Raw genomic sequence first — 22,097 nt, 5'->3', positions numbered from 1 at the left:
AGTCTGTTAATACTTGAAGGACCAAGATCCCTAATAGGGAAGAAACACAATAAAGTAAGTCCTACACTGAACTCCCTATTACCTCAGAGAATTTGCTGATTTCTAAGTTGCACATGTGTTGGGCAGCAGGCCAAGAGAGCACAGAAAAGCAAACTTCTAAGGTGACAGTCTATGTGGCATTTTTGGCAGTTCTACTGTACTAGGGAAACAAACAGTTGAGCTCAAACATTCCCTAGAGAGTTGTAAGAATTACATGAGATGATGCATCTAAATTCCAGCGGGAAGGCTTACAGAGGAAGTGTGTTTTCTTGGGAGGCTCAAGAGTCAGGTAAATAGGAGGACAATGCCCAATGTTGTCCTGGAGGCAAAGGAGAAGCTATTTCCAGAAGGGAAAAAGGGCTTCAGTCCCCAAATCTCAAAAATATTAAGGACAATAAAGCAAATGGTTCAGCTAATTAAGAGTTCTTTGGTGAGATGCTTTAATGAGGTAATGGGGATAGAAAGCATATTATTAGGATGGAGTGGAAGCATTAGTAGGAAATATTGGCCCATCCTGAAATGGCTTATAGTGTGAAAAAAGGCTCTATTTGTGACATTAGGAAGCATAGACCTCTTTTAACTATTCTGAACTTAATAACAAAAAAATTTAACAAGTTCCTGCAGTTGATTTTCACATAAAGGAAAGTCATTCCTTCAACTGGGTGAAAATAAATGAACCTTTCAAAGGTAAAGGATATCTTCTAGAAAGTTGATCCCAATTAGCATTTCTCTAAGCACTATATGTTACAGTGAAAGAGTTCATTCTTTATTTTGTGGTGAAAAAAAGTTCCTACAATGTATATGCATTGTGTTTTGAAATAAAAATAACATGGAGATTTAGCTAGGAAAAGTATTTTTTAACATGCAGTATCGATTCCTTTTCAACAGAATATTGTGCACTTTCCGAGCTCCCCAATGTCAAAAATACAATTGGTGACTAAAGATTTTCCATTTTCACTCACAAAAGAAATTTTTCTCCAAAGACTTTCAAAGGCATACATGTATTTCTTCCCCTGAGATGAATTTTTATAGAAAGTAAATGGATCATTATCAAAGGTACGAATTCATGGCACTGATATGACATTGTCATATTTATATAAACAAACTTATAAGATTACAATTTTTTGCAAGAGATTTATTAATTTTGTATTTTAGCCCACACAAATTTATGAGGAATCCTTCCTCACCCAGCACTTTAATATATATTTTAGTGACAAATAAATTAAGCATACACTATTAAATAATTAAAGATTACTTAGAGTAGCAACATTTTCAGCATTTAAGATGAAAATGGTAAATTGAATGTGGTAAACGCCTTTTGTTGTAATAATCATTCAACATCACAGTAAACTTCGACTTTGAATAGTTGGAGTGAGGTGTAGATATGAGTATTGTATGTTCTCTCTTTTTGCCAAGGGACAATGACGACAACAAATAAGGCCTAAGTAAATGAAAATAATCAAAGTCAGTTTCTCACCCCATTAAGGAAATCACACAGCAACAATCTTACCTTTTTTGTTCTGTGCCCTGATTTAACTTTGTTAATCACCTGAAAATTTGGAATTAAGAATACTAATTATTCTCTTTGGAGTAGGACGTTTGTACATATGTTCTGAACTATAAAAAGAAGTTTAATTGAGGGAAATACTTAATATTTTAATATCTGGACTTGCAAATTCCTAGTAAAACCCAGACCTCAGAATTTTTAAGTAGCTTTGAAGTATTTTCCATCTCCATTTGCTTGAAGTTCCCCTAACTGCTTTTCAGTTCTAAATATCATCTGCCATACCAAGAATTTTTAAAACCCTTTATGGAAATGCCTACCCTGTATCTGTGCTCAAACCTGTTTTTCTGAAGCCTATGAAAACTTACTAGTCTTTTTCCCATGCATACTTCAGAAGCTAATCTACTAAACAAATTCTTCTTAAAAATATAAAGGATTGCAAATTCTTTAGTCATTTTTTCATTGCATTTAATTCAATACCCATTAGTTGTGAATTTTATATGTTAGGCACTGTAATAAAATTCTGAGCACACAGAGATAAGTGAAATGAAATTTCTGTCCTCAGTAGCTCTCAGACCAGGAAGCTATTTGTAAACAATGACATGTATACTAAACATTTCAGGAAAGCACTGAAAAATATGGTTGCAAAAAGGAAAGGGTAGTCAAATCACCCTGTCAGAAATATTTTACTTTTGTTTTGACAGTTGTTCTCTTAAAGATAAATTTCACAACCCAAGGGGTGAGGAAATAGTAATTCAATAGAAAAAAAATAATGTTTTTTTGGGTGGAAGGCATTTCTGTGGTCCTCGAATCATACCATATGCTGTATAATATTTTGCCTCCTCTCTCCAGACATGGGAATCCTCAAAGCTTTGAAAATAACTAGCATTTTGACATGTCCAGTTTATTGATATTTGTATAGGTAACGTGGAAGAATTTTCCATGTTTACATCCCGAAGGCATGATGCTTGTCAAAAAAGGCATCTGTGTAGGTGCACATGGCCATTCGTAATCAGTTCACTTCTTTTTGTAAGAGAAGCAGATTTTCCCCAGGGTTGGCTGAGGAGGAATATCCTTTACCCTGTTTTCTGGATGCTTAAGAAAAGCAACAGTGGGAAGGCCCTAACATCGGAGTGGCAGTATCCAGGGGTTGGAGGCTGTGTGCTGTGAACACTCACTCAGAACCCTCACTTGTGCACCCCCTTCTTCTCACTTTGAGTTATAATAAGGTTTTGGCAGTTGGTGGTGAAACAGAAGCTGGGAAAATGCTGTGAGGAAAATTCAGAGTCTGGACAAGTCAAAGCCATGTACAAGGCACAAGAGAGTTAAAACTTGGGGGAAGCCAAGGAGGAAGATCTTGCCAATGAAAAGAATGAGGTAATTGTGATGACAGTCTTGAGTCACGCTATATTTAATAATCAAAACCTGCTGCCAGGATTCCTTAGAGACAGCACGAATCCAGAACCACCTTCCAGTTATGGTCTTCTTGAAGTTTCAGTTTACTAGTTTCCATTCTGATATTTCCATGATTCTTTATATAGCTTTACAATAAGCTATTTCCTAAGCTACATAGTGGATTTGGGGGCCATGGTTTCACAAAGGTTGGCTGCAGGTTATTAAGTGCTGGTAACCTATGGTGAAGTTACTCCCTGGTCAAGGAGGCTAAGTTAAGTGATCACATAAAAGAAGGAGGTTTTGAAAGGCAGATGATAAAAATGGAAATCAATATGTACAATCTTAAGGAAATAACTGAATAAACATAGGATAAAAAGTGAAAACAGGCCACAGTGTGGCAGTGAAAGGTTGCTTTACAGGCCAGGATATGAAGATGATGAAGAAGTTGAAGTCTCAAACATTATAAAGAAAAGAAGGGGATATGGAGGAAAGGAAAGATGGATGAAGGAAGAAGGGATGTATAATCTTTTTAATTAATGTATTGCTGAATTCACTTTGCTCAGATATGTTGATGATTTTTATATCTATGTCCATCAGGGATATTGAGCTGTAGATTTTTTTTTTTATGATGCCCCTGCTTTTGCTATTGGATAAATTTAACCTCATAAAGAGGTTTGAAAGCATTTCTTCTCCAAAGTTTTGGAAAAGTTTGATAAGGTAATACTGGTATTAGTTCATTTTCAAAGGTTTGGTAGAACTCATTACTAAAATCCTCTGGTTCAGGTCTTTGGCTTATTGGGAGGCTTTTGATTACTGTTTTAACTCCCTGGCTTGTAACTGGTCTATTTAAGTTTTTTTTTTTGTTTCTTCCTGAGTCAGTTTTGGCAGGTTATGTGCTCCAAAAAATTAGTCCAATTTATTGGTATCAAGATAATCCTGTTAGTGTCATGATCCTCTGTATTTCTTCTTTTTTTTTTTTATTTATGCACACAGAACTGGGGTATAGGCCAGAGGTACAGGGGCAGTGAGAGGCTTCACCAGCGACAGAGTGAAAAGCAGAACAGGCAGATCAACGAAGTACACTGCTGAAGGGAACAGCAGAGGAGACAGGAGAGGTCTGCTGAGCCATGTGGGTCACCTCCTGGGCCAGCGATCAAACCTGCATCCAAACAGCTGCAGCCAGCTTGCAGCGCTCTGCTTTAATCTGTTGCGCCCCCAGGGAAGGCAGATCTTCTGTATTTATGAGATATTTGTTGTGACTTCCCCTTCTTTAATGATTCTACTTATTGAACTTTTCTCCTTTATTTATTTTTTAAGATTTATTTATTTATGCTTACAGAACTGGGGTGTAGGCTAGAGGTGCAGGGGATGAGAGGATTCACCAGAGACAGAGTGGGGAGCAGAACAGAACCGAACAGAACAGCAGATCTACTGAAATCCACTGCTGAGAGGAGCAGCAGGTGGGTCAGGAGGGGTCTGCCACACAATATGTGTCAGCTCCCTGGCTGGGGATTGAACTCGTGCTGCAGTGGCTTCTGAGAGTTCATAGTGGGGTGCTTTAACCCGTTGTGCCACCAGGGAAGAGCCCAATTCTCCTTTATTTTAATGAATGAATCTAGTTAAAGTTTTGTCTACTTTATCTTTAAAAGAAACATATTTTAAATTTATAGACCTTTTGTATTTTTTTAGTTTATATTTCATTTATTTCTGCTTTAATTTTTATTATTTCCTTATAATGAATTTTGTTTTTGTTTATCCTTTTTTCTAGTTTCTTAGGTGAAACTATTTACTGAGATATTTTTTGTTTCTTGATGTTGGCCTGTATTGTTACGCCCTTTTCTGGCACTGATTTTAAGGTGTCCCACAGGTTCTGATAGTTCATGTCTTCATTTTAGTTTCTCTCCAGGTTTTTAAAACTTCTCCAATTTCCTAATTACTCATTCAGTAACATGTTGTTAAGACTCCATGTATTGTTTTTTTCCACTTTCTTTTTGTAGTTGATTTCTAGTTTGCTACCACTGTGATAATAAATTTACTGACATTTGTCTTTTGACCCAAGAGTGGTCTGTCCTCCAGAATGTTTTATATGCACTTGACAAGACTTCATTCCTAATGATTTTAGTACTCAATTAACTTTTCTCGTTATGCAGTTTCCAATATGTGTCCCTTAATGTCCTCTGGGTTAGATAACAGATTGCAGTAGTGGGTGAAACAACAGTAGGATGAACTCAAACCAAAGGACCTGAGATCTGCAATGCTCTTCACATGCCATCTATAACATGGAAGTATAGTTTAATCCATAACCCCAGGTGCTGAAGTTTTATAAAAATGTTGTACTTGTGCATTAAAAATGAGCATAACTTAAACGATAAAGAACAGTTTATAGCTGTTCATTGTTTTCATTTTTACTTTATTACATTCGTTTCCTTTCCCCCACCCCTCCTACACCTGCCGGGATCAGAACTGGGGTGGGAAGAGTGCACGGAACTGTGGTGAGGGCACACGGGTGATGGTGGGAAGCCCACGGGGATTATAACTGGGATGAAACAATGCACAAAATGAAGAATGATGTAAAAAAATAATGATAAAAGAAAAAAATGTAAATAAACCAAAAAAGATAAAGAACAGACTCTATATGCCATATACCTACAACGTCTGCTTTAGTGTACTGCTTGACAAATCTCTTAGTGTATTTAAATACTGCCAGCTAAAATAAATAAATAAATAAATAAATAAATAAATAAATAAATACTGCCAGCTATTCAATTTCTAGCTAAGAAACAAACTTAATTTAAAAGAAAAAAGTCCTAAATTTTTGTTCCATGATTGTTACCTCTATTTAGAATATTTTGCTTTGGAAGATTCCACACCATGCTTATTTTTCTTCATAGTCCATCTGAAAACTGGTTTCAAGAACTCCCAAGGTATCTACAAAACAGATGCCAGCGTCTGTAACTATTCTCATTACATCAGAACACAGCCAAGGAAGTGCCACCTCCCAGTATGTTCTGTAATTTGGACCAAAAGCCTTCAATATTTACTCCCAGTCCAGTATGGCAAGAAAATGCATGTGTACCCATTGGCAATACATTGAGTAGAATCAGAAAATTCAGAAAACATCCTTCTGCCATCGTGACAAATTCCAACTATTTGTTCCTCATTTATTTATTTTTTTTTTCAATTTGCTCTTTGGAGAAACTGGATTATTTCCTAGAGAGCTGAAACAGGCTGAATTTTTGAAAATTACACTCTATGGTACTATAAAACATGTTCATTCAAAACGCCCAATTATCTGAATTGCTCTGTAAAGATAAATTTTCCCATATCAGCTTTTTTCTTCGTTATCCTGAATTATAGTTTGTACAGTAAGGGAAAGACAGACAAATGTTAGATTCTTTTTCTGTATGTATCAGCCTTCTAAAAATAGCAAATTGGTTTCCCAATATTCTTCAAATGGATTGAGTTTAAGATTTGTTAATGTAATATGATAAATATACAGATTAAGATATATTTAAAAAATTTTAATCTGTTTCCACTGTTGTTATTTTCTTGTTCAAATTGGTCCACACTGACCAGCATATCCTAAATAGGTTGGCTCATAGGTCCCTTGACTCAGATTTGGACTTTTTGGATAGCTTCCTTTTTTCCTGGTAATGACAAAATTCTCCAGGTGATTTTGGATATTTCTAGATCTACAATCATCTATTTCTCTAAATAGTCCCAGTTTGTTTTAGAAACATAACATATTTGAAGATCACAACATAAACATCCTTGTTGGGCATTGTTTCCAGATCTTTTCAGTGGAAAAGGATGAGGAAATAGGTTTTGACAAAATACTCTTTTAGTTCACACTGGAATTTCCAAATTAAATTCAGAAATATTGAATTTTAATTCTAATCCTTTATTTTATATATGTTACTCCTTTTTGACCATTCTGAAAATCTCAGGTCTCAATAGAACTGACCTATCTCCATTTTTTGCTTCATCACATACTACAAACATAAGTCTCAGAACCATAGAACCAACATTTCACCAATGCAATCACTAATGAACACATTTTAAGATTTTTGTTTTGTTTTCACTTGTCAAAATTTGTCAAATTTGTCACCTGGAATGCAGTTAACAAAGATCATTCCTTAATAAACAACTACATTTATTTTTTATTTTTTATTTTAAATTCTTAAATTTATAATGTTTTTTAAAGGTAACAGTGATTTACAACATTGTATATGATTCATAATATAGGCCCCCATCTCTTTAGGTATATGTAACTATGTCACACTACCACCCACTGTTGTGGGACTTATCATAATTAAATTTTGATTTGTAATAATGTAAAATAGGTATGATTTTCAAAAATAAAATTCACAAAGTAATCATCAGAAAAATCAGTTTCTGTTCTTATGTCTCCACCATAATCTCTACTTTCCTTTGTAATTTAAGTTTATTTTTCCATTTTAATGTAACAATTCTTACATATACACATCCATGCACACCTGTGTTTGTTAGACAGAATTATGAAATGTATGATAGCAGGTTATTTGATGTTTTCTTTATTAAGTTAATTTTCCTTAATATAATCTGGAAATTTCCCGATAGCAGTACACAGAGATTTCCTAAATATTTTTCCCTTCAGTGGAGTAACAACTATGTTTCTGATAACATACAGTGAATACAAAGTAGTTCTCTGTTTCTTTGCTAATACAAATGCATTTATAACAAAGGATCTTATGTATAGATCTTTTCATACTGAAATGAGTGGGCTGAAATGCTGAAATGGACTGACTGGGTCAGAAGATAAGTGTATACATTATTTCAAAAATAAGTTGCCAAATAATCTTTCTTAAGAGTTGCACTGTAACAAATTGAATGCAATTAAGCACTGTTTACAAATATTTAGTACTGCACCAACAGAGAATATTATCAAATCTTTGAATTATTGCCAAAATAATGGTCTTAGCTTAATTTTAACTTGCATTTTTCTTATTATTAATGAGATTGAGCATATTTATATATTTAAGAGTCATTTGTATTCCTTTTTATTATCTCTATATCTATTTTAAGGAAGTCTTTGCTTTTTGCAGGAGGCATAATATTAGCAACTGTTGCACCTTTATTGTGCTTATAGAAATGAAAAGTTCTCCTATTTTATGTCTTAGTCTGAATTTCAGAATCTTAAACCTAAACATTATGATTGTTTTCTTTATTTTGAATTTATCTTACTGTATCTTTCTCTATCTTTTTACTTTTTATCTTTACAAATTTCCTATTTTTGGTATAATCTTCCAAACCTCCTTGTTTTAGTATGCATTTCATATACATAATTATGTGGGATTCAGTGTGTTAGTTAATTGAAAGTCTAGGTTTTTTTTTTACATATGCTTTTTTTTTTACATAGGTGAGTTTTACTCACAGATATGATTAATATGTTTCATCTCATTTTGTCATATGAAATGCATATATAGTTTTCTTTCTATAATATTTTATTTTAGCTCCTTATTTTGGAAGATCTTTGCAGGTTATTTAAATATTGAAAAATATATTTTACAGAAACATATGTTTTTTTCTAATGGTCACATTTATTATAATGTCTTTATTATACTATCCTTAACTCCCTATTTTGCCCATGTGTCTTTTAGTATCCTACTATAGGAAAATAGTAATCTCAACCTTTCCTTTCTCTTCCCTCTCTTCTAAGGAACTAACTAGAACCAGTAAATGATTTTGATTAACTTTTGCTATAGTTTTCTTCATTTTCATTTCACTTAAAAAGTTACATTTCATATGCATTTAATATTAGAGTATATAGTATTATAGTATATTTAAAGTACATATAACACAATATGTACTATAAATATGTATGTATCATACACATATCCATTAACTGGATTCATGGAAGTATATACTATCTTCTTACATTCTTTATTTTTTAAGGGCATATATGTATAGGCTGTTTATCGACAACCCATATGCTACTACTTCTCCATTCTTTTAGCTATCTAATATGTTTCTCGGAAGTAGATTCCTCACTATGGATTCATGAGAAAAAATATTCCCTAGCCTCTTGTTTGATCACTGAATGCATTCTGTATTTTTATATTTGAAGGTCATTTTCTTTTTATGGATATGTAAGTATGTGACTGTCTTGCCTTTTGTGAGATTTTTGCCTTTAAAAGATATGATTTGAATCTGATTATTCTTTCTTTTATAAGTGACTTGGTCCATTCCAATTTTTTTAAGACAGTTTTTCTGATGTTAGCTGTTCTAGATGCAAACATCTATTCACTGTAGTATTTCAAACAGTAACTGCAAATCTTTTTACATTAGTTATTTTATTGAATTATAATGCCAGTATTTTAGTTTCCTGGTTTTGTCTTTCTATTTACAGACTTCTATCGCACATATTAGGTTAAAGTGATAGATACATAGGTAGATAGAGACACATACTTTCTTTTTCACTTTTCCTCAAATCTCTTTATATCTTTATTCAATTTCTTTATTATATAACAACTTATGTTCTCTATGGTGCTCTCTAATATTCTTTATATCTGAAATAATTTTTCTTTGATTTTTAATTATCTTCAGTGCTTTACTGGTTTTCTTTTTATAACCTCTCACACTATTTCAGAATTTAATTATAAATTATGACATGCTTATTAAATACATCATTATCTTAAATTTTGTATGCTTTTTGAGTTATTATGCTAAAATTTTCATCATTTAGGGAATATATCATTCTCTATTTCCTATAAACATCTTTTCTCATTTACCGCTTTTTAATAAAGAATTTTTTTAACACTCAGCAATAATTTTTATGTTGCTTTATTTCAGAAAGGCAGATTTTGTATCATTTTACTGTCTTTATAGTATTTATGATTATTCATCTTCCATTATAGTTTATTATGAAACAAAGATGTCTTTTACCTTCTGGGATTTTTCTCATCTTTTTCTATATATTCTCTCTTACCTGGCTGTTCTGTTTTCTTTTCTCACTATTTTTGATTCAATTCAGCTTGTCCCAGCAGTTTCTCCACCCTATGAGTCTTTGTCCCAGAAGTAAACTTACATTATTAATTTCAAAAAATCATCTGGAACTATACTACCTGGTATTTCCCCACTTTGCCCAAGTCATTTTGTGCTGACATTCACATACTTTGTAATTCTTGAATGGATTCTTCCATGCTTTCCAGGCCAAGACAGACCACCTCAGTTTGGGGGAAGACAACTTGTGATTTGATTGTTAGACTGTTTGCCTCTTAGTCATCAAAGTTCCATTTGCTCTTAACACTTCCTCCTGCCCAGTTGGTCATACAATTAAGTTTTATTGCTCTTAGTTAGTTGGCCCTGAACACTATTATTTCTAAATTTATTTTGTCACTTAACTTTGTTTTTATTGTTACCCATGCAATTTAGTTTTTTGATTATTATTGATTTTGTTTTTACTGTTTTATGAACTCAAATTCCATGTATTTTGAGGAAGAGTGGAGAACTCAAGGAGATTCAAAAGCTTTTAACTCCTTTGCCTCCTTTTACTTAAAAATAAATACAGTAGATACAAAAATAAAATATTTTCTGTTTTAACAATTAAAAATGCATTTTTCTGCATATCATATTTTCAGTTTGGTTCTTAGGGCCTCAGAGAAATTTTTAATGAAGTAGGAGCTTAAAATTATGGACTAAAAATTTGGTTACCAGAACTCTTTATTTAGGCATGCTATATTGCTTTATTAATACTCATCTAAATATATTATATACTACTAGTTATTTTCACTAGTAAGGTCCAGTTTGTAACATTCAGAATAACTAATCATCCTCCTACACTTAAGCCATGTTCTGCTTTCAGAAATTTTGTTCAGACTAAGCTAATTTCTAAACAATATGTGGAAATAAATACATACAAATCTCCTAGGATGCTCATCATTTCCTCAAGAATCTATAAAACCCCATTCCGTGTTAATAGAGTTTTATGTAGATTAAAGAAAGATAAGTGTATCACAAATCACTCAGTGATGAGCTCTCAAATTGAGCCACTTATTGATGCTTAACCTCTGTTTACTCTATATCATGTTTAATTATGCCAATCTCACACTATATATTTGGTGAGATATATTTGAATGCCAACACCTGAATTAAAAGAATAGTTAACTCTATTTCCTTGAAAGTAAATGGTATTCATTTTCAACATGAGTTATACTTAAGTTGAAATCCAAGATATGGGCCCTTCCTGGGGGTACATCCGGTTAGGTGCAGCACTGCAAGCTAGTTCAGCCACTTCAGGGTGATTTTGATCCCCAGCCCCCGGGGTGATCCACGAGGCGCAGCAGACTATTGTGATACACCCGCTGCTCCCCTTAGCAGTATACTTCATCAATCTGCCTGTTCAGCTCCCCACTCTCTCTCTCTGGTGAATCCTCTCACCACCCCTGCAACTCTGGCCTGTACCCTAGTTCTGTATGCATAAATAAATATATCTTAAAAAAAAAAAAAAGAAATCCAAGATATGTCTCTACATGCATTTTTTAACACATCAAAAATATGCCAAAAAGCACATGATTTACTGTTAGCTTATTCTAATGAAAAGTAATATACAAAACAATTCTACTTTTCAATTTAGATTATAAATGAAAAACTGTTGAAATAAGTGAGTAGCTCATATTACTATATACATAGAAAAGAGAAATAGTACTCAAATATAAAAAGTACATGAAACTGGCCCTCCCTGGCAATGGGATAGGATGCAGCACTGCAAGCTAGCTGCAACTGCTTCAGTGCAAGTTCGATCCCCTGCCCCAGAGATGATCCACATGGCATGGCAGACCTCTCCTGACCTGCCAGCTTCTCCATTCAGCAATGTACTTCCTTGATCTACCTGTTCTGCTCCCCACTCTCTCTCTGGTGAAGCCTCTTACCACCCTGCACCTCTGGCTTGTACCCCAGTTCTGTATGAATAAATAAATAAATCTTTTTTAAAAAGTACAAAAATTATAATAGTGGAAAGTGATATATTAATCTATATTTAAGATGACATTAAAAGTTGTATGCACAACTATACTGATTAATTTTGATATTGCAGTGAAATTGTCAATTCTATAAAAGTTTAAAAACTACCACCATTTGAAAAACAGGAAGATTTTATTCACCTTAGAAATAAAATATTAAAAAGCATTAGATTTCCTTTTGAAAGTAGCAAATATCTTGCATGTCCTAAGAGCTCTCATCTAACTTGTTTAAAAATAACTGTAAAAAATAGGAAAATTAACATATGGCATCATTAAAAAGTAAGACTAAAAGACAGCCTTTTGTTAGGAGGAGAATTTTCTCTATCATCAAACTTCTGAAGTGGGATCAGAATCCTAAATGTCAAAACTAAACTTTCAGAAGAAAATCTGCAGGATATTATGGCTTACAAATTGGTCCTCAACAAAAATAAAACTTCTGCCCTTTACAACAACACCAATAAGAATACTAAAATGTAAGACACAGCTTTGGAAATATATTCTCAATGCATACATCAAAAGACTTTCATCAAAAATAAAATTTACAATCCAATAATAAAACACAAAAGACCCAATTAAAAATTGGCAAAAGATTGGAACAGATACTTCACAAAAGAACACACGGAAATAGCCCATAACCATATGCATAAATGCTCAACTTGATTAGACATCAGGGAAATGCAAATTAAAACCTCAAAGAATTACACCACACACTCAGTAGAATAGCTAAAATGAAGAATCTTATCAGTGCCAACGGTCAGGGCCTTTTTAAAAATTTGATTCCTATTCTAGCTTCTCTATTTGGATCAGTCTATTGCTATCTGAATCTTCAAATTTGGTGTGTAATTCAAGAAAAATTATGTGAGGACATTCTCTGACTAATTAATAAAATACAGTACTGTTTTCAAATACTGATCACAGAGGAAAACTTCCAGTACTTGGTTCATTTCTCCATTGCTAACCTTGGATTATCCATCTGTGATGTCTTCTGTGGCAAAGAGAATCAGTGAATTTTCTTAGAACAGTTATAACAGATGAATGAGGACTTTTCAAGAAGGAATTCTTAGAAAGACAAGCTAATGAGATTCAGTCCCTGTTCCCATATGGAAACTTTTCCTTTATAATGATCTTGGATGTTTTTTGTTTAACACTCTTAAAGAAATCAACAGATTTCCAGTGTCCTCAAAGTGTATGCATATAAAAGTTGCATATTCTTAAGAAATATAATGATCATAAAAAGGGTTCCATAATAAGCCATACTGAATGTCCATGAAGAAGAGATATTTCCTAAATGGGTAACTTTTAAATGGCTATATCCAAAATACATAACTCTCCAGAAAAGCACTTAAAAACAAATAATACAACACAAAACTAAACTTGGAGGGTTGTGAACCCAGTAGATAATGTTCTGATAGTTTCTTGGTAAAAAATGGGTGTGCTGAATAAATGTACTTTGAATAAAGGTACACCTGGAAATTATTCAGTAACTTGCGGGAGACTGCTGTAAGTAAAGAAATCTAAGCTAAATAATGCATAAACATACATAGTGGCCACTGTCACCTTGATTTTGCTAAAAGAGTACGTTGCAAAGAGCAGTTACTTATTAAATATTTACCAAATGGATGAAGGATATATATTTAATTCAAATAAGTAGATTTTTAAGACAGCTCGAGAGTGATGACCTATAGAAGAGGAGTAATGCCTTCAAATTTTAATAGTGAAGATGATTCGAATACTGTATGCCCAAATCACTACAGAAAATTGCTTTAAACAAAATAAACCAATCCCCATGTACTACCGGACTGAAAGTAATGGAAAGAAGAAGGTGTAGACAAAGGCAAATAGTCTCTAGTTATTTGTGGAGGGAAAATAGCCAAAATGATTACCAAACTGACTTTTAAAATATTTTAGGGCCCTCCCTGGCACAGCGGGTTAAAGCGCAGCACAAAGAAGCTTAAGCCACTTCCACATGAATTCGATCCCCGCCTGCCCTGGAGGAGATCCACATGGCGAGGCAGACCTCTCCTGACCCGCCCGCTGCTTCCCTCAGCAGTATACTTCGTAGATCTGCCTGTTCTGCTCCCCACTCTGTCTCTGGTAAAGCCTCTCACCCACCGCATCTCTGGCCTGTACCCCAGTTCTGTACAAATAAATAAATAAATCTTTAAAAATAATTTTTAAACAAGAGCATATCTCCCACCTCCAAAAACTTCTGAAATAAGCCATCCTTGCAACATTCTGAATTGCCTATTGTCAGTTGTGAAACTCACCATTCTTCAGTGGTGTGGTAAAGAATTCCTGAAACATCCGAAGAGAATGAGATGATGGTTGTTGAGTCCTAGGAAACTGACCTAACACAGAGATCAACAATATTCTGAACCTGAGAGTCTGACTGATCAGCAATATGCAAAATGACAAAGGGGGAGCAAGGGAAAGAGAATGAGACATAGAGTAGAAGGTGAGTGATACTTCGAGAAGATGCCGTGTTGGCAGTAACTGATAGCAGATATTGCATATGGTGAGCTTCAGGCCTTTGCTCCAACTGCAAGTCAAGTTAATGCTTGGTACAACTCTATTAGATATTGTTGAAACCTAAATTTAGTTTAGTACATATGTAGACTTATTCAGTTGTCTCATCACGAGAGCCTTACCAGTTTTAAAAGAATGTTTTCATAAACTAAGATATTTAATTCCCATCACCCATATCATGAATTAACACAGCATTTAGAGGAACGAACAAAGAAACTTAAATTAGAAAAAAAAAAATTTGAATCTGATTTTGCCAACTACTTAGTGTTGGCAATTTAATTAACTCCTCTAAATTTCAGTTAACTCAGTTACTCATCTGTGAAATAGTGAAATACGAATGCCTGACTTGCTTTATAACAACTAATTTGTTTATAAAACCCATTTGATAATTAGCAGTTATTATTATTAATGTTATGTAATTATTATAATTAGTTATTATTATTGCCCTGCGGTGTGAGCTCCTAGTATTAAGATACAGGTGTTTAAACTCTGCTTAGTGAGAGTTTTCAGTTATAGTCTCAGTTTTGGCCCTTGATAGGAATAAGGCAAGTATTTAAATAGCACACCTCAAGCTGCAAATACCAGCCCCTTCTAGTTAATCATATCTGACTCTCCCTGCAGGTTTGGGTTCTAAGTGATCTAGATTTGTTGCCTCAGACTGAGAGGAGTAATCGTCACTCTGCACCCTTACTACTGAGTTGTTCAGTGGTGCAACCTCTGTCCTGCAACCTGAGTCTTGTGACCACTTCTCTGAGGAGTGCCTGGAATTTAATGTCCCAAAGGTAGGCACATTCCCAGAGTCAGCAACTGCAGAGATTACCACACAGCAGCCTTCCTTCCTGTGGTGGGGGGTGTCTCCTGCTTATTCTACGCTTTCGGTCCATTTGCCCCAATGCTGCTGCTGTTGCTCTGCACCTTCCATACAAGATGGTTGTTCATTTATCTTTCATAGCTGTTGCCTTTCTTTTGTTGGAATTTGCTTGTACATTGTGAGAAAGCCCAGTGTCTTGATTGTCACAATTTAACTGGACTGTTTCTTTGGATTTTCTTAAGAGTATCTTCCACAAAGCAATTCTAGGAAGTTTTATGAAGTCCAAATTTTTATGAAGCTATTTTTTTTTTTTTTTTGTAGATCATGTTTTCAGTATCATAGAAAACTTACTGACTAATGCAAGGTCATGACAATTTTCTCACACATTTTCTTCTAAGTTTTGTTTTACATTTACCATTTTAAATCTATGAACCATCCTGAGATCATTCTTATAAAATGCAGGAACTTTAGCTTAAGATTTATTTTATTTCATTTACATACAGATGTACATATCTATCAATATTTATTGAAAAATTGACCTTTCTTCAATCAATTAATTATTTTTACATCACAAAAATTGCATGACTCTTATCTATTTGTGTGGGTCTGTTTATGGTGTTTATCTTCTGTTCCACCAATCTATGTGTCTATTATTCCTCCAAAACCACCAATAGCACACTATATTAATTATAATAAGTTTAATTGTTATTTTGGGTTATTGTTCCTCTATATTATCTTAAAAATCATTTGGATATTTAATTATTAAAATATTTAGAATATAGTGATAGTATGGTGACTTATAACAATGGCAATGGTCATTACTATATTTACATTCAAAATCATTAAAATGAAAAAAACTATCTTTAATTTAAAAGAGTAGGCGACAAATATTCTTTAGATCTAATGTATCAATAGTTTTAATACATTATCTTGACCCCTAAGCAACTATTAGTTGCAAGTAACTAATGAAATCAATTTTGCAACAATTTTTTTTATAATATGTGAAATATAGAACCAAAAATAAAATTGTCTATAGAGATAATGGCTATAACTAATTTGTAGGACAGAAATTGCAAGGAAAACAGTAACTCCTGAAAAATATAGGCATCAAGGTTGAAGGCCAAAGTCTTACTACTAAAATCAATCACTTTTTTAGGTTAACTTTATTAAAATAAAAGTTTTACACAATGAACTGTACCCAGTATAAGTACATTATTTGATGATATTTGCCATAAAGAAAGTTACCATAAAACTACTACCTCTAGGAAGTTATAAAATTTCTATAACATACCCTTGTTATTCTTTTTTGTTGAATTCACAAGATCAGCCTTGAAACTGTGTATCCAGTAATATATTTTCCATCATTATTATATTGAATTTGTCTATTCTATAACTTCATGTGCATGAAAATCTTTGTTCTCTTTGGTAGTGATTTAATTTAGAAAGAAAGTTTTATATATTCATTTGTGTCTTAAGTGTTTCAGACTATTATGTACCAAAAGTTAATTCTTTTTAAAGGAGAGTTTGTATGTATATACACTTATTCATCCATTTACTTGCTTATGGACACTATTTTACTGTTTCTGTACACTTATAATTGAACCCTCTGAATTCTTCATCTATTCCTGATGTAAATCCTCTATTAGATATATGAATATTTTCTTTTCAGCCTTCTAGTTTGCCTTCTTATTTATTTAATAATCTTTCAATGATATCTTCTATAACTTACTTAAAAAACCCTTGCCTACATATAGAGTGGCTATATTTTCCCCACATTTCTTTCTAGAACTAGTTTATTTACATTTTTAGTTTAACTTTTATGTTCAGCTCTAATATACATTTCAAATTAATTACTCCATATGGTAAGAGTTAAGTAGGAGTCTCAAGGCTCATTTTTTCTCATATGGTGGGAAAATTGTTACAGCATTTTTTGATGACCTTTATATTCTCATTAAGTTGCTTTGTCATTTGGTCAAAAATTAATAACCATGTGTTAATATTTAACCTGGATTCTCTTATTTTACTCTATTGATGTATGTGCATATTCCTGTTCTAAAATTTACTGGTGAATTACCAAAGTTTTATAGTATACCTTAAAGTAAGGTATTTCCAAAAAAGTAAAATCACCTAATTTTGTAAATCCAAATATACTGAAAAATAGCCTTGTCTATCTGTTTATATTGTTCTATGGCTGACTTCCAGCTACAACAGCAGAATTGGGTAGTTGCTAAGAGTTCTACAGAGATCCCATATGGCCTACAAAGTCTAAGATATTTACTATCTGACCCTTTAAGGAAAAGATTGCTGAGCCCTGCTCTATTATTTGCTAAGTTTTATAGATGCACACTAAATGACATATTGCTCAGCTCTATAACATTGTTACTGAATGTATTTTGAATAACTCAATTATTTAAGACAATCAAAGTAAAATATTTTTTCCTAGCTAACTTAGAATATACTAATAGGACTAGGTATAATAAAGTGCTTCATGAAACTAATAAAGTTAGCAAATGAACATATAAAAGGAGTAAAATAAAGGCAAACAAGGACAATGCCCCGCTAGGAAATCAAACTATTGTATTGCCCAGTGCTATTGAAATAGAAGTGAAAATAATACAACAATGAATAGCCTGTGATGACCTAAAAATCTTTTTCAAACAGAATGACATTAACTCATTTGATTCAGTAATATTACTGCTAAAAATGTCTCTAAAAATGATAAAAATTTAGAGAAATGTCCACACCCATAACACTAGGGCCCCAGTATTTACAAAAGTTAAAGTTTAGGACATTCTGCAATCCAAAGACAAGGGAATACTTAAGTAAATTGTTTAGCCAGTAGGATGTTAAAGTGATTTATTGATGAGCATTATCAATACAGTTAAGTTCCCCTAACTCTACTTATGGTTTAATACATTAATTACAAATAAAAATGGTTTTTCATTATGTTTACAGCTATAATCCAAGCTAAAATGGGCCTTAATCCTCAGCAATCTTTGAACTGCTCTTGACTCACCCTCCAGTGCTAAATGGCAGTTTTTCCAAATAGCTTCATTAAGAGCAATCTCACACTGTCGTCCTCTTCACCTTCAGAATCATCCATGCCAGTACCTGCGCTAAACCACCTTCCAGAAAAAGATGTATTCCTCTTGAATCTTCAAAGCTAAAACCTTCATACATTAATGCAATCTCATTTCAACTTTCTCTTTGAGTTGCTGCTGTTTCAGAATCTAATTTCTATTAAGCCTCCAGCCCCTTTATTGCCTTAACTTTCACAATGAACATACCAGTGTGTCTCTAGGTAGCAGGATAAATTTTTCCCTTTGAGTCCTTTCAGCCTTCGCGTAAAGTGTTAAAGGATGGACACATGCCATGTTTAACACATCCGGTCCCTTCAATTCACTTCATTGGCAACCATTTAATATACTCTGAATAAATTAATTAATTTTTAATACTTAGAGCTTTTACATACCTTTTCCCCTTTCTCTCTCACCTTGATGGGTGCCTGATTACTTTCTAGGCTAAATTCTTTCTCTGTGGGTTCTCTTTATGGGGAGTCACCATTCATCCCCTCAGCCTCCCGAGCACCTGCTGACGCACCCTCTCAGAGCTCCTCACCCTGGCATGGAAGGCTGGGTTTTTGGTTCATTCTCCCACCCGTACAGTTCCTCATGGCAAACACTTCTTCGTTTCTTTTTCTTTAATCACTCAGTAAATATTTGATGAGAGAACAAGGTCTGAAAACAAGTTTGTTTTGTATGTTAATAATCTCTTTAACCAAATATGTGGCGATGAAAGTGAGAAACTGGAAAAGACAGTGGCATTTGTTTCCCTTTCCAGACAGTATTAGCAAAGCCACTACTTATTGCATGTACAGCATGCGTAAAACTCCTTACTAAGTTCTTTGCACTCACAATTTCATTTGAATATTACAAGAATCCTAAGAGGTAAATTCTGTTATGCATTTCACTGAGACATACGTTAAGCGGTTAATTGTATTCACAGGTCTCATATCTCTGAATTGACTGAAGCTGGGTTTGCCATAACCTCCCCTTCACAGAGAATATGTCATTTGCCACCATCTTGACTGTCTTTTATTTCTACTTCTTATTGATGTTACATGTAGTAAAGAAAATGAAGCTCAGTTAACAACATGCCATATGTTTTATCTAATCAATTTGGATATTTTTAACTATAAGATTCACAGTCTAATTCAAAATGGTATTATATTATTTCCCTCTCTGGACTTATTGCAATGACAGGAAAGGAGAGGGAGGTCCTAAACTCAGAATAATGAGGAAAATGGAGAAAGCCAGCTGAGGCAAGAGAGTTCAATATTTTTCTGTGAAACAAAGTGTAGATAAATAAGTATTGATCAAAAAGCAAAGTAGAAGAGCTACTTTCCAGAGCAGAACAGAAGATAACAGGCAAGGCATGTGCCACTCTCTCCAGTCACATCTAGAGACTGGGAACAGGAAATCCATGCACTTGAAAAATGGGAAAAGGTGCAGCAAACAGGCAGGGTGAATGTATGGTCCTCCCTGGTACACCACCTTTCCTGCCGCCACCAGAAAAAAACAAGCCACAGTTTGCTGCTTACACTGCAGTTTTTAAAAACAGAGAGAGATAAACAGCAAGATTATTCTCCAAATAAATTGAAGAACTGCATGGTGAATTGGGACAGGTACTATGGGTTACAGTAACCAAGATATTTGGGATGTATCCAAGTAACCTAATGCCTCAAACAATTCTGCCAGTCAACAGGATCTAAAAAGTAAATTTCAGAGTTATTGACTCATACTAAGTACGAATTAAAAAAAGAAACTGTATTGATTAAATTTTGAGCATGGAAGAGCATATTCAAAGTGAGGAAAGAAAAGGAAAGGAGATATAACTAATGAAAAGGGAGGAAAAATTATAAAATAATTAGTGGGGAAAATTTTTTGAATAGTATTTTTAAAGCATTGTGTAGTCAAATGCAACCATAAATTTTCAGGAAAAGAACAATGAAAAAACAAGAAGAGTTCTAACTCAAGATATAATTACAAAGAAAATAATTTTTACAGGATTTGCTCAATGAACCAAACAGAAACCTCCTAAAATTCTGGAAATATTCATAGCAATATTAAAGATAACATAATCCAATGGGTTCAGTAACAAAGACTCGGGAAAAAGTGAGAAAGCAGAAAATAATATTTATAAGAAATGACAATAATGGGGCAATATGACTGACTGCTAAAGAAAAACAGGTGAAATGAAAATCAACATCCTTAAAAGCCTGATGGTAAAAATTTCTAAACCCAAAGAATAAATGAAGTCCCTGCAATCTACAGAAAGAAAAGGGGTGACCCCAGCATGCTTTTCAGTACTGATTAGTGTTTGCTAGAAGGCAATGAAGCAATACATGTAAAGGCCTATTGGAAAAAAAAGCAACTGAGTTCTAGACTCACCCTTGTCATCAATTATAGGTGAATGCAATTTTTCAAACACAAAGAAATCATATCTTCCCTTATGGATTTACCTGAAGATGCACTGCACTGAAACAAAGGTGGCAATAACTAGGGGCAAGTGGTCAAGAAATTAGGTGAATAGAAGTCACAACTTAAAAAAAAAAAAAGTGGTAACCATCCAATTCAGAGAATTTCAAAGAGAAGAATCCAGAAAAAGTGGTAGGAGAACAGATAGGAGGGGAGACATTTTTAGGGAAAAAAATTAATGATGAATAGCTTATTAAAAACTTGAAGCTGGGCCCTCCCTGGTGGCGCAGTGGGTTAAAGCACAGCACTGAGAAGCTAAAAAGCTGCTTCCGCATGAGTTTGATCCCCGCCTGCCCCGGAGGAGATCCACATGGCTGGCAGACCTCTCCTGACCCGTCCACTGCTCCCCTCAGCAGTGTACTTCATCCATCTGCCTGTTCTGCTCCCACTCTGTCTCTGGTGAAGCCTCTCGCCACCCCTGAGCCTCTGGCCTGTACCCCAGTTCTGTATGTACAAATAAAATAAATCTTAAAAAAAAAAAAAACAAACAAAACCTGAAGCTAAAATAAAGGTGTATAGGAAAATAAAGATAAGAAAAACTGCCAGAAATGTCAAGAAAATGTTTAAAATGTTTACAAGAAAATCATGTCACAGAGCAAATAAGCCAATTTGAAATAGTGACCATTTTTCATTCAGTGACCATTCAAGGAGAAGAATGGAAGGGAATCCAAACAAAGTCTGAATGGGGAAGAAGTGGGAGACTCTTGGTGTGTGGGAAGAAGGCAGCTTTCTCCCAATAAGAACAAAGGGTGGTAATTAGAAACCAAAGAAAGTAATGCTGTGCAGGAAAGGAAAACTATAATTTGGCATGATTTGTAATAATGCTGAGCTAGAAGAAAAAAGAATAGATATTAATATTCTTTGAATGACATAAAAGTCTTACTTGAGGTAAACGAAAATAAAATATAATGATAGTATTCTCAGGATCTACAGTGAATAATATTTACACCATCATCAGCATGTAAACACATTTGTGGAGGTGTTTTTAAGTGGGGGGAAAATTAATGTAGAGTTAAGGATTTGATACCTTAATTATGGTTGTGGAATAGAATGTAAATGCAATCAACCTTGACAGTGTAAAAGTTGGAGCATGAATGATAAAATCTAGTTGCTAAGTGTGGGAGGAAAGCTGGAGCATTAGATTGGAAAGAGGATGAGAATATAAACAACACAGTTCTTATTTATAGAAGGCAGTATGTAGATAATCTAATAGTCATACATCAAAAAAATCCCAGCAAGGTAAGCTATAAAGCCAAAAATAACACTTTTCATAATATGGTTTGCTA

The sequence above is a fragment of the Condylura cristata genome, unplaced genomic scaffold (genome assembly GCF_000260355.1).
Source record: "Condylura cristata isolate star-nosed mole 26May11 unplaced genomic scaffold, ConCri1.0 scaffold00020, whole genome shotgun sequence".
Lineage (NCBI taxonomy): Eukaryota > Metazoa > Chordata > Mammalia > Eulipotyphla > Talpidae > Condylura > Condylura cristata.
The sequence above is the reverse complement of the archived record's forward strand: the minus strand, read 5'-3'. Positions refer to the sequence as shown.